This window comes from Octopus sinensis, linkage group LG16 (assembly GCF_006345805.1).
Source record: "Octopus sinensis linkage group LG16, ASM634580v1, whole genome shotgun sequence".
Lineage (NCBI taxonomy): Eukaryota > Metazoa > Mollusca > Cephalopoda > Octopoda > Octopodidae > Octopus > Octopus sinensis.
This window is the reverse complement of record NC_043012.1, coordinates 27992608-28005776: the sequence shown is the minus strand read 5'-3', so window position 1 is coordinate 28005776 and position 13169 is coordinate 27992608.

The following is a 13169-nucleotide window of genomic DNA, read 5'->3' as shown; positions in this document are numbered from 1 at the left end:
TATATGAAAAATATGAGTACTGGAGTTGATTGATTTAAGTATGTTTCTCCATTTTCTAATTTTGTATATATATATATATATATATATATATATATATATAATATATATATATATATATATATATATATATTATATATATATATACATATACATATATACGATTGGCTTCTTTCAGTTTTCGTTTATCAAATCCACTCACAAGGCTCTGGTCGGCCCGAAGTTATAGTAGAAGACACTTGCCCAAGGTGTCACGCAGGGGACTGAACCCGGAACCATGAGGTTGGTAAGCAAGCGCATTTCTTTTCTGACAATTTTATATTTATCTATAAATGTGTGGGGATGGGAGTGCGCACGTACGTATTAATAATATGCCATGCATACACATTTATAAGTATCATTTATCTTTCACTTGTCTCAACAGCAGCCATGCTGGAGCACCGCCTTGGAGAAATGTAGTCGAACGAATCAACTCCAGTACTCATATTTTTCAAGCCTGTTACTTCTCTCGGTCTCTTCTGTCTTCTTTATATATATAACAGTATTAATAAATGGAAGGAGAAAAGATTTTATTGAGTACAACACATGTTTCGACCCGTTCTGGGTCTCTTCGGGTACATCAGTAAAACGTTTTACGAGAGATTTTCTGATTCGGTTTTACTAGTCTGCAGATGCCTGACAAGGGGAAGCGGCTGACCTCCTCTGTTCGAAGGTTATAATGGACACAGGTTCGTGCGTCACATAGCTAGCTAGAAGTGATGGCCTCTTGGAGCTAATCAACGGTAGCATTCGTTATATTTCTGGACTGCCATATTAGCTTGGCGATAACTATTAATATAGTTCAGTCAAGTTTAGATTCAGATGAATATGGTACTTAAGTTAAAGGCACCAGAATTTAGTATGGTATTATTCATATAATTCAAAATGGGGTGATTATAATCAAAATAAGCAACAAGGATATCCTGAGGTAATGCAGTACGATCGTTTCATGTGACTCCATTTAATTTAACAATGCAAACATTACATCAATTTAAAATGTAGAGCAGTCTTCAGCTGCATAAAAATATAGAATTTAGTTAAATTCGAAGGATTCATTTATATAATTTTCTTTTTATCCAAAATCACAAAGAGAATAAGTAGATAGACAAAGATTTTGGTTAAAAAGAAAACTATACAAATGAATCCTTCGAATTTAACTAAATTCTATATTCTTATGCAGCTGAAGATTGCTCTACATTTTAAAACTGATGTAATACTTGCACTATTCAATTAAATGGAGTCGCAAGAAACGATCGTACTGCATTACCTCTGGATATCCTTGTTGCTTATTTTGATTATATATATATATATATATATAGTACTGGGTGTCTGGCATGGTTTGTCCGATGTTACAGATATTGGACGGGTATTTTCAAATCTAAATCAGAAGAAATCTCTGAGCTGATGAAGGAAAAGTGGCGTTTTACCCACAAATCCAGAAACAGACTGTCCTCGGGTATCGTATATGAATGTGATCTTTCATTGTTTTTCCCTTATACCTATTTTTCTGAGTATGCATTGTCTGGAGACTTTTATTTGCAGTTGAAGAAATAGCCATATTTTTGGCTGCTATTTCTGAAAAGTTCGGTGTGTGGTAAAGTGAATTTTTTTATAAATTAATACTTCAAATACACCGTAAATGGTCTTTACATACCGAATACTGCTTGGTCGAATTTATATATATATATATATATATATATATATATATATATATATATATATATATACATATATATACATATATACACATAGACACATACACGTACACATAGATGCATATACACACATATATGCACACACATACATATACATATATAGATATACACATATATATGCATACATATGCAGATATATATACATATAAAAGTGGTTTTATCTCTAATTCATATTATATATATATGGATCTAGATTGCAAGATCATATGTCAGATACAAGTTATTCAAATATGGTTCCTCAAGGTCATGAGTATCAAGTGTTGTGGGCGCCATGTTTATATCAAGTTATGTTAGGTCTGGATTGTAATATGTGAATGTGTGTTTATCTGCGGGTAGGCATCTGGGTAATGTTCAGTGACTTTATTTATAATGCGCTCCTTCGTTAACATTATCGAGAGTGACGCCTCGGAGCATAATTGGCATTTGCAGGATGTAGTATTGTAGGGACTCGCGTGTCTAAGTATGGACCATGTAAGGTCGTATTTTGTCTTTGCTTCCTTAAGCCTCCAGATAAAATCGGCCAGTGATGTTACATTCCGAAAGCTGGTGACGTGGTTGCGGTATCCATTTTTGAAAAATCGGCTGATGCCCCGATATATACGTAGGGGCCTCCTCTAGTGTTTATAGTGTCACATTCTTAGTCATGCATTGGTTATCCAAAGGGCAATTGGATCTATCTCTGCATGAGCATGAATGTTTGATTTTGTTGGCTTGTGTACATCGAGCGTTGGGGCGATTGGTTCTGTTCGGTATTTTGGTTGTTAATATTATCGTTTTATTATCACTAGCTGTTCTCAGTTTATTATTTGAATTGTTGCTGGTGTTGTTTTTTGGATTGGTATCATGGATATTGTAATTATTGCTCTGTTGGTTGGTAGTATAATTCGAGTTATAAACGTTGTCTTTGGGATGGTCATATGAGTTATGGTTGATGTCAAGAATGTTATTTTGAGTGCTGACTAATCTTCGCCTCAGTTTACGGTTGTTAATCCTATCCATTTGGTGCTCTAGGTTTGACGAATTTGCATAGGATAGTTTTATAGTGTGACGATTGAATATTTTGCTGTACGCTCCATTTTTTAGAGAAGCAGCGATCAAGTGCGGTGAAAAACTGTTTCGCAATCTTAGGTGAGATGCTGGAGTTACAGATTGGGTTATACCAAAGGACGTTATGGTTTTATATCTTCGGTTAGGTCTGTTTATCTGGATGCCTTGAGCGGCAATTGGAATTTGTGGCGATAGTTGTATAATTTGTTGTCTATTACAAATTTTCGTTAATTCATGGTTGATTCTAATGTGTCTGGGTTTGGATAGTCGGTCAATATAAAGATCTTCACCCGCAAACAAAAAAAATTGCCTGGAGGTGTTAACAAGTGTGTGGAAAACGAATATGAAAAAAATGCGCGTTGACGACGTTCAGAAAATTCACAAGATCCGATTTTTCCATCGTAACTTCCGGTAAAATGTATATATATTGATTTTTTAAAGGAATCCCACGTTTTTGGTTATGGAGGATCCGATTCCAAAGAAACCTTTCAAAAAATCGCATTTTCAAAATTTCAATTTCCCCTCCCAGGATTTTTTTTTTTTTTTTTGTGAAATATGTAGAAAAATAAGATACGGATTCTGGAAAAAATTGGTTTGCAAAATTTCAATTTTTCAAAATATGTGTGTGTGTGTGTGTGTGTGTGTGTGTGTGTGTGTGTGTATCCCCAGGCCTTCAAGCAGCCAAATAACAGCCAAATCTCACAAAACTGCGATAACATAATGTAATCAATCTTTCTGCAAAGATTCATGTGAAATTAAAGTGGGGTTTTTTTAACTTGCTTTTTTAAACTTTAAAATAAAAATTTTCCCCATCAATCTACATGGGAAAATACGGAGATTAAGAATACGGAAAAAAATAAACACAAAATCAAATTTTAATTTCAATTTTTTTTATGAAAAACTCCGACCCCAAATCCCCCAGCCAGCCCGCTGTCTAAATGCGAAAAATGAACGGTTGTTTTGTCTGTTTCTGTATGTGTTCTCGTAAAAGGATCACGGCAGCGCCCGGTCACTAAAACGAAAAAAAGTATAATAGATGTAAAAAAATGTGTGAAAAACGAATATGAAAACTAAAAGGACCTTATTTCGGATTGAGTATACGAATCAAATCAAAATTTGTTTTCAGAATTATAATCATATTTTTCTACGTATTTCGCAAAAATTTTTTTTTTAATAAAAAAAATTCCGGGTGTTGGGGGTAATTGAAATTTTGAAAATGCGATTTTTTGGAAAAAAATTTTCCGGAATCGGATCCTCCATTACCAAAAACGTGGGATTCCGTAAAAAAAATCAATATATATATCCATTTTACCGGAAGTTATGTCGGAAAATTTTGATTTTGTGAATTATATAAGTACCAGGCTTATCAACATAAAAAAAGCCCTAGGCAGTGTCTAAAAGATTTTCAAGGTGATGCCCCAGCATAGCTGCAGTTAAAGGATATATATATATATATCATCTGGATCACCTGGGTTGGCCAGGCTATCTGATGCTGAGTCGGCTCCGCAGCCCACAGCATTTTACTCCATTCCCCTCGTGCTCTTGTTATTCTCCTCCACGTTGCCCCAAGCATCTTTCTTAAATTATCTTCCCACCTGATTAGAAGTCTTCCGAGTAGTCTCTTCCGTTCGTACAAGTGTCATTCGGCAGCTGTACGGATCCACCGATTGTCTGTGAACCTTTCGGAATGACCACCCCATCGTAGCTTTGCGTAATGGTATTCTACGACGACGTCCTTCGCTCCTGTTCTATCCTTGATCTCTTCGTTCCGGATGTGATCCCTTAGCGAGATTCCCAATATTGACCTTTCCATGGCTCTCTGCGTCGTAAGCAGATGTTGTTTTCTCTTCGTCAAGGCTCAAGTTTCACGTGCGTATAGCACTGCAAGTAAAATAATAAAGCAGCCTGAGGTGTTAACAAGTGTGTGGAAAACGAATATGAAAAAAAAAAATGCGCGCTGACAACCCTGGGGGCTGGGGAGTGGACTTTCGGAAAATTCACAAGATCAAATTTTTCGTCATAACTTCCGGTAAAATGGATTTTGTTTTTTATTTACGGAATCCCACGTTTTTGGTTATGGAAAATTGTTTTTCAAAAAATCGCATTTTCAAAATTTCAATTACCCCCAACTCCCGGAATTTATTTTTATTTAAAAATTTTTTTTATTTTGCGAAATACGTAGAAAAATAAGATTACGATTCTGAAAACAAAATTTGATTTGATTCGTATACTCAATCCGAAATAAGGTCCTTTTAGTTTTCATATTCGTTTTTCACACATTTTTTTTACATCTATTAAACTTTTTTTTTTCGTTTTAGTGACCGGGCGCTGCCGTGATCCTTTTACGAGAACATCCTTATTTTTACGAGAACATCACCTCACCCTTCGCTGAATTGAATGCTCTCCATCCTGCTCTTTCCCTTCGCGAGATCTCATTCTCTATCTCTCGCCTCATCTCGGTCACTTCTTGACCGAGATATACATAGCTGCTCACCTCTTCTATTTCATCACCTCCGACTGTTAGGCAACCGATCGGTGTACAGACTGTATGTACCTTGTTTTCGTACGGCTGATTTTCAGACCTACACCGAACCCCTGAAATCCAGTTCATTCAGCATAGTCTGCAGCTAATCGGTGCTCTCCGCTATCGGCGCTATGTCATCAGCGAATCTTAGATGGGTGAGCAGCCCTCTGTTTATCCCTATGCCTCTGTTACAGTTCATGTCTCGCATGACCAACTCGAGGCACGTTGTCAAAAACTTAGGAGAGATGGTGTCTCCTTACTTGACACCCTTCTCCACCGGAACATGCACTGGTGAAGATAACAGGGTCACATTCGTTGTGCACCCGGTATTCGCCTCCCTAAGGAGGGTGACGTACTGCGTCGTCACACCTTGTTTCCTGAGAGCTTGCAGTACTGCGTTGATTTCGACGCTGTCGAATGCCTTTTCATAATCAATGAACGCAACGCGCAGAGGCAACCGGTGGTCTCTCCCTCGCTCCAGCAACTGTATTAGAGCAAATATATGAACCATAGTGCTATTTATGATCTATAATCTTTTTTTCTGAACTCTGCCTGTCCTCTTGGTTGCTACTCATTCAGTTGTTGAGAAAACTGTTCAGCGATTATCTTTGTGAGCAGCTTGTAAATATGAGACAGGAGGCAGATGGGACAATAGTTTTTAAGATCTTCCTTATATCCATTTTTTATACAATAGGATCTATTTGATTCCTTCCATTGAGAAGGTATTGACCCTTCCTCTAGGTAGCGTTTGAAACGTAGAGCGCAGACTTTCCATAACTGCTCTCCGCCGGCCTGCAGCATTTCAGATGTTATACCATCCTTGCCAGGTACTTTTCCTTTGTTCGTCAACTTGAGGGCTCTCTGACTTCACTGATCAGAATAGCTGGTACTTTCTCTTCTTCACTTTCCAACGACAGAAGCGCGACCACTGCTCTCAATTTAAAGAGGTCCGTGTAGAAAGTTTTGCAGACTTCTTCGACACCTATTAGTCACTGCATTGCCGTCCTGGTTCTTCAACGTCGTTACTTCCGTTCTATAAAGCATCATTTCTCTTTCACAGTTCTTGATGCTCTTCCTTTCTTGTGCGGTCTTCAGGAGCTTCTATTTTCTCTCGAAGTCATTCTCAAGATTTCGCCTTATTGCCTTGCAGAGAACAGAATATTCAACCGGGTGTTCTCCATCTCTATCCATGTTTCTCTTTGTCTTCTCCGAGATCCTTTCCTGTTTCCTTCGAAAACACGACTTTTGAACTCCTCAAGCCTTTCTTCAACTTCTGGATCAGTGTCTCATAGTCGTCATCTGTTTCCTCAAGTTGATCCCAGGATTATTTCCTTATGGCTTCCCTCAGCTGTTCTTCCTTTAAAACCTTCAAACATTGTTCCCTCGACGCTAACTGCAACACTTTTTTCTCCTTTCTCTTATCCAACACAATCTTCGTCCGCACAAGGTGGTGGTCACTTCCCGTGTTGAACGGCGCAACTACAGAGGTGTCTTGTAGAATACGCCTTTTATCGACCAGGATGTAGTCGATCTCATTTCAGCCCCTTTCGTTCGAGGCGATCCAGGCCCATCTGCTCCTGGCCCTTTTTTAAACAGGCTGTTGCTGATGTACAGTCCTTTCGCCTGTGCCATGATGACATTCTCCTCTTTATTTCTCTCGCCGAACCCGAATCTTTCCACATACTTCTCACCTTGTCGTTATCGTCCAGCTTTGGCGTTGAAATTTCCCATCACGACAGTGTATGTGGTTCTGGTCGCTAGGGCACGCTCTAGGTCAAGATGGAATTCTTCCACTTCATCGACGTCGCTAGTACTAATGAGAACATACGTCTGAACGATCTTCAAAGTCGCTCTTTTCAAGATTTCAATGTTCAGCACACCTGTTCGTGTAGAAATGAAGTGGCAAGAGATAACATTCTCAGCCCATTCCTTGCTGATCACGCACAACCCAGTCTCACGACCTTCACGTTCGACCGGCATCGACCAGGTTTGTAAAGATAGTGTGTGCCCGCCAACCAGTTACTTTTTTTCATGCTGTTCTCCTTATATATTTCTATAATTCTGGGGTTTCATTACTATCAGAGAAACAATTTATTATAAACGGCGAAAACATATTAAGATAAGGCGCCAGTTTCAGTGTTTTATTCATAATTCTGTCTCAAGCACACACAGACTACTTTATTCTAGAGTGTTAGAGCGACCCCCTTTTTTCCCTTTTCTTACTATGTCCATGTTCTCCTTTAATAATATTTTTCCCGCATATATAAGATATAGCTCGCTAAATTTTCTTTCTATATATTTTTTCGCTGTCATTCCTCATGCAATATGCCCCCAGGCAATTATGGGTCTCTCAGTGTCGACTTCCTTTCTCTCGTGTTTCTCTTTATATAGTTCCACAATTCTATGACTTCACTTCTATCACAGAAACCTTTTACGATGAACGGGTAAAAACATGCAATGATAAGGTACACATTTCCGTTTTTCCTTGTTTTTAATTCTCACCAGTCTGTTAAGGCTGTCCCTTTTTTTCCTCATCAATATATAATGGAATTTTTAAATATTGTATGTTTTCCCTCTAATGAACATTTACAGCTCTCTGAATCTTCCTTTTTCGTCCTGCAACAACACTCATGCTTGCCACTCGCACCTTTCTCGCTATCGATTTCTTTTCTGTCGTGTTCCACTTTATCCATTTCTACAACCCTAAAGTGAATTTTAATCAGAGAACCAATTCTCGATAAATGGACGAAACTATCCTATGATAAGACGCCGATCATTAATTCCGTCACATGGCTTACTTCGTATTACGACGTTAAAGGTACACCATATTTTCATTCTTCGGTATGTCCATATTTTCTTTTAATTTTTTTTTTTCAGCAAATTTTGCTGCTCGTTAAATATTCCTTTCTAATATTTCTCTCTTCCAGCATTGTTCCTTCCATATCTTTTTTTCTCTTTTTCAGTACCGCTCAAGAGTGTAAATCAAGTGTACTCACCCTTCACTCATTTATAAGCGTTTCTTTGTCGACTTCCTTCCTGTACTTTTTTTTTATGTATTTCTCCAAGATTTATGACTTTACTCCTATCAGAGATCCAATTTGCGATAAACTGTTAAAAACATGTTAACATGACAAAGCATAAATCTTCAATTATTCGCTATATTCAATTCTGTCACATGCATTCACCCACTCCTTGTCCAAGTTGGAAAAGCTGCCTCTATTTTTCTTTCCCCACTATGTCTATATTTTCCTTTACTAATAAAATTATTTTCTTTTTATGAATGTTTGTAGCTCGCGAAATTTCCCTTGCATATTTTTGCTCTCGCTAACACATTTGAATTAAGTGTACCAACTCCTGTCATTTTAGATCCCTCTCTATCGACTTCCTTCCTATAGTGCATTGCTATATATACAATTCTATGATCTCACTAGTATCAGAGAAACACTTTATTATAAATAGACAAAATCATGCTAAGATAGGGCACCATTTTATTTTTATCTATGATTTTGTCACATGCATTCACAGACTATTTCGTTCAAAGATATTAAATCTGTCCTTTATTTTATTTTCTTCAGTATGTTCATTTTCTCTTAATGATATTTTCCTCTCATGAAAGTTTCTTCCATATATTTTTCTTTCAGCATCGCTCACCTATGTCAAATAAGTTGGTTCCCCACATCCACTCACTTATGGATCGCCCTCTAACGACGTTTTTTTTTTAAGCTGTGTTCCTTTCTATATATTTGTACAATCAGAAAACTGATTTTTGATTAATGGACAAAAGCATGAAAAGTCCAGATACCAATTTCTGCTTTAACTACCCTTTATCATGTTACGTACTTTCACTCTCAACGTCGTTCTAAGATATTAAAGCAACCCCTTGTTGTCCCTCCTAAATATATCCCTTTTCTCTCTGAATATTAAATATTTTTCCTCTCGTGGGAGTTTTTGTTCAATTCCTTTCCCATATTTTTCTCTCCCTCTGCATTGTTCATGAATGTAAATCAAGTGTACCGTCCCACGTCAGTTTGGGTCCACCTGTGTCGGCTTTCCTTCTTGTCGGGCTCCTCTTTATATGTTTCCTCAAGTCTATAAGCTCACTCCTCTCAAACAACCACTTGACGATATACGGACAAAAGCATGCTATGATAATTTCTCTTCTTTCCTATCTTTAATTCTTTCACATTCATTCACTGACTACTCCGCTCAAAGGTGTTAAAGCGGCCCCTTCTTTTCCTTCTTCGCTACGTCCATGTTGTCTCTGAATAATGTATACTTTTCCTTTCATAAAATTTTGTAGCGTCCATCCTTTTCCCACTTCCACCATCTGTACGAGAGATCGTTTTTCTACCTGCATCCTCCTCCCATATATCATACATTTCATGTAGCAGATACTACTTTCTCCCCTATATCAGTATCATGCCATCGATTTTAAATAGATAAGAGATCATAGCACACCCCATTAAATCGGTAATGTTAATAGCATTAGGAATATTCATAATCGTCGTAAACGGCACTTTTAGTAACATGTTCAGTAAGTGTTCCAGAATGGTTGAATGAGGGCAATCATCAGGCCATCCCATAAGGTCATCCCATAAGTTCTGGTCATCCCATAAGTTCAGGTTATCCCATAAGTTCTGTGCGAATTTTGAATAAAGAAAACAAGTGACCAAATGTTATGTTTAATTGAAATTTAATCATCAATGTAATTTCCCTGATTATCTATGACTTTCTTCCATCTATTAATAAGATTTTTAATCCCATCAATGTAAAACTTTTTTGGTTTCAAAGCGAAGAACTGAAATGTCAGTTTTGACCTCCTCCTGGCTTGCGAAAGTTATGTCCCCCAAATGCTTCTGTGAACTACAAAACAAATGGTTGTCTGAAGGAGCAAGGTCAGGAGAACTCTTCGATCTTCTGTGATGTGATCTTTGCAGTGTGGGGTCACGCATTGTCCTGATGAAACATCACTCCTTTTCGATTCACTAAAGCGGGTCTTTTTTTTCTTCAAAGCTTGGTTCAAACACTCTAATTGCTGACAGTATACTTGAGCATTGATTCTTACATTAGGTGGTAACAATTCAAAGTGATTTCTCCTTTGTAATCCGTCCAGATAGAGAGAAGAACCTTTTTTCCATGAAGTTCCCTTCTCGGTTGCGGTTGAGCTTTTTCCCTTTTACCAAGCCTCTCTCTCTCTCTCTCTCTCTCTCTCTCTCTCTCTCTCTCTCTCTCTCTCTCTGTTACTCTTTTACTTGTTTCAGTCATTTTGACTGCGGCCATGCTGGAGCACCGCCGTTTAGTCGAGAAAATCGACCCCGGGACTTATTCTTTGTAAGCCCAGTATTTATTCTATCGGTCTCTTTGCCGAACCGCCAAGTGACGGCGACGTAAACACACCAGCATCGGTTGTCAAGCAATGCTAGGGGGACAAACACAAACACATACACACACATATATATTGAACCCGGAACCATGTGGTTGGTTAGCAAGCTACTTACCACACAGCCACTCCTGCGCCTTATTACGACGTTTAACATTTCGATAGAAGATCCATTTTTCGTCACCAGTCTATCCAAAAAGGGTGAAATGAGTTCGCGGGAATGGAGAGAAGAGCAGATGTCAACTCGGGCTTTGCGGTTCCCTTTGGACAATTCATGAGACACCCATTTTCCAAATTTAGGAACCTTTCCAAGTTGTTGAAGATGACGATAAACAGTTGTATGGTTTGAACTAGGCTTTATTGCCAATTCTTCAACTGATAATGCAGGATTTTCTTCAAGTAATGCCTCAAGGAGCTTATCATCAAACTCAACTGGACGTCCTGTTCGATCTTCATATTGAAGGCTGAAATCTCCACTTCTGAATTTTGCAAACCATCTTCTGCAAGTTCTTTCATTCAAGCATTCTTTCCCATAAACTGAGTGTATATTTCGCATTGCTTCAGCTGCAAAGTTTCCTTTTTGTACTCATAAAGGATTCTGTGCCTCAAATGCTCTTTGGATACTTCCATGTTAGAAAGGGTTTTAATCAAAGAAATTTTAATTCTATCATTCTGTAAAATAATATTTAATTAGTTTAAATGTACACAAATACATAAAAATAATTTTAATTCCATTAGTCATTCTAAAATACTATTAAATTTCATTCAATTTTAAAAAAAGTAAAATCGGACAGAACTTATGGGAAGACCTGATAAATAAAAAGAAACCAAAAATGTGTGCATCTCTACCAACTCCCATCAAACTGCAGTGCTAGTTTTCTTATTCCTCACAGATGCTGAAACCGTCAAACAGTAATGAACCAGCAACAAAGCAGTTTTCCACCGGTGGCACCCTTTAGAGATGCAACCATAAACATAAGCAAGATTAAAGTTAGGTCCGGTACGATTGTAGAAAGACTGGAAAGGAGATGAGTGGATGTGTGCTGCGTGGAAGAGATAAGGTGGAAAGGATCCTCAACTAAAGTCATCACAAGCAAGAAACAGCGATAAATTTTGTGGGGTGAGTAATAGTGACAGCAGAGTAAAGTAGCCATTCTGTTAGCGGAGAAAGTTATTGAGATAGTCAGGATGTGCGATAGAATAATTAAGATGAGACTATTTATAGGCAATTTAACAGCGACGGTTATCACAGTTTGACAAAATAACAGAAGGACCGCTTCAATGAGATCAAATCAAACTTACTCAATGGTATTTACCAGTGACTTCCCTATTGCAGTTGGCGACAACAAGAGACGTTGGCCAGAATCTTTTATAAGTCTGGGTGAAGTAAGGGTATTTATGCGTAAATACATTAAATTTTGCTGTGTCTAGGGTGAGTCATTAGGCCAATATTATTAACACACGCACTGGTTCAATTTTTCAATGCTAACATCCACATGCTAAATAATGACCAGAGAATCATTTTTGAAAATATTCAACAGAAAATTGATAGAAATGAAGGTGGTTTGATATTTATTGATGCACCCGGGGGTACTGGCAAAACTTTTCTTCTTAACATACTACTATCTTATGTGCGCAAAAACAACCAGCTAGCTATTGCGACACTATTGAAGCTAGGTCACACTGCTCACTCTCGATTCAAGCTCCTCATACCGGTAAACTGTAATTCAACATGCAAAAATCTCCCCTTGATGTCACTGGCCGTTTGCTTCATGATGCACGCTTGATTGTTTGAGACGAGGCACCCATATGTCATCATTATCTATTTGAAGCGCTGAATCCAACACTGAAGGATGTAATGAACAACGATTTGATCTTTGGCGGCAAATTGATAATTTTAGGTGGTGATTTCCATCAAATTCTTCCAGTGGTTCGAAGAGCACAAAGGTCTTCTCTAATTGGAACATGTTTGAAAAAAATCCATTATTTGGCACGAATGCGAAGTACTTCATCTCACCACTAATATGAGAGTGCAAAACTGTCTCAACAATAATGATACCACCTCTCAAGCTTGACATTGCAAATTGGTGATGGAAGAATCCCTAATGTTCAAAGACAATTATATGATGATGTAATAGAGATTCCTCAGCAATTTCAAGTCAACGGCAAGAAGGATTTGATCAACCATGTCTATGAAGATTTACAGGTTAATTTTAACAATGCGTAATGGTTAACATCACGAGCAATATTATCAACAAAGAATGAAGAAGTTGACAATCTAAATAACCACATAATCTAGAAATTTCCAGGTGAGACATATACTTTTAGGTGATTCTGTTGCAGAAGACCAACAATCTTCACTCTATCTTCCTGAATTTCTTAATTCTCTTAATATAAGTAGCATGCCACGTCATTTATCAAATTAAAAACGGGTGTTCCTATAATGTTGCTAAGAAACTTAGATCAG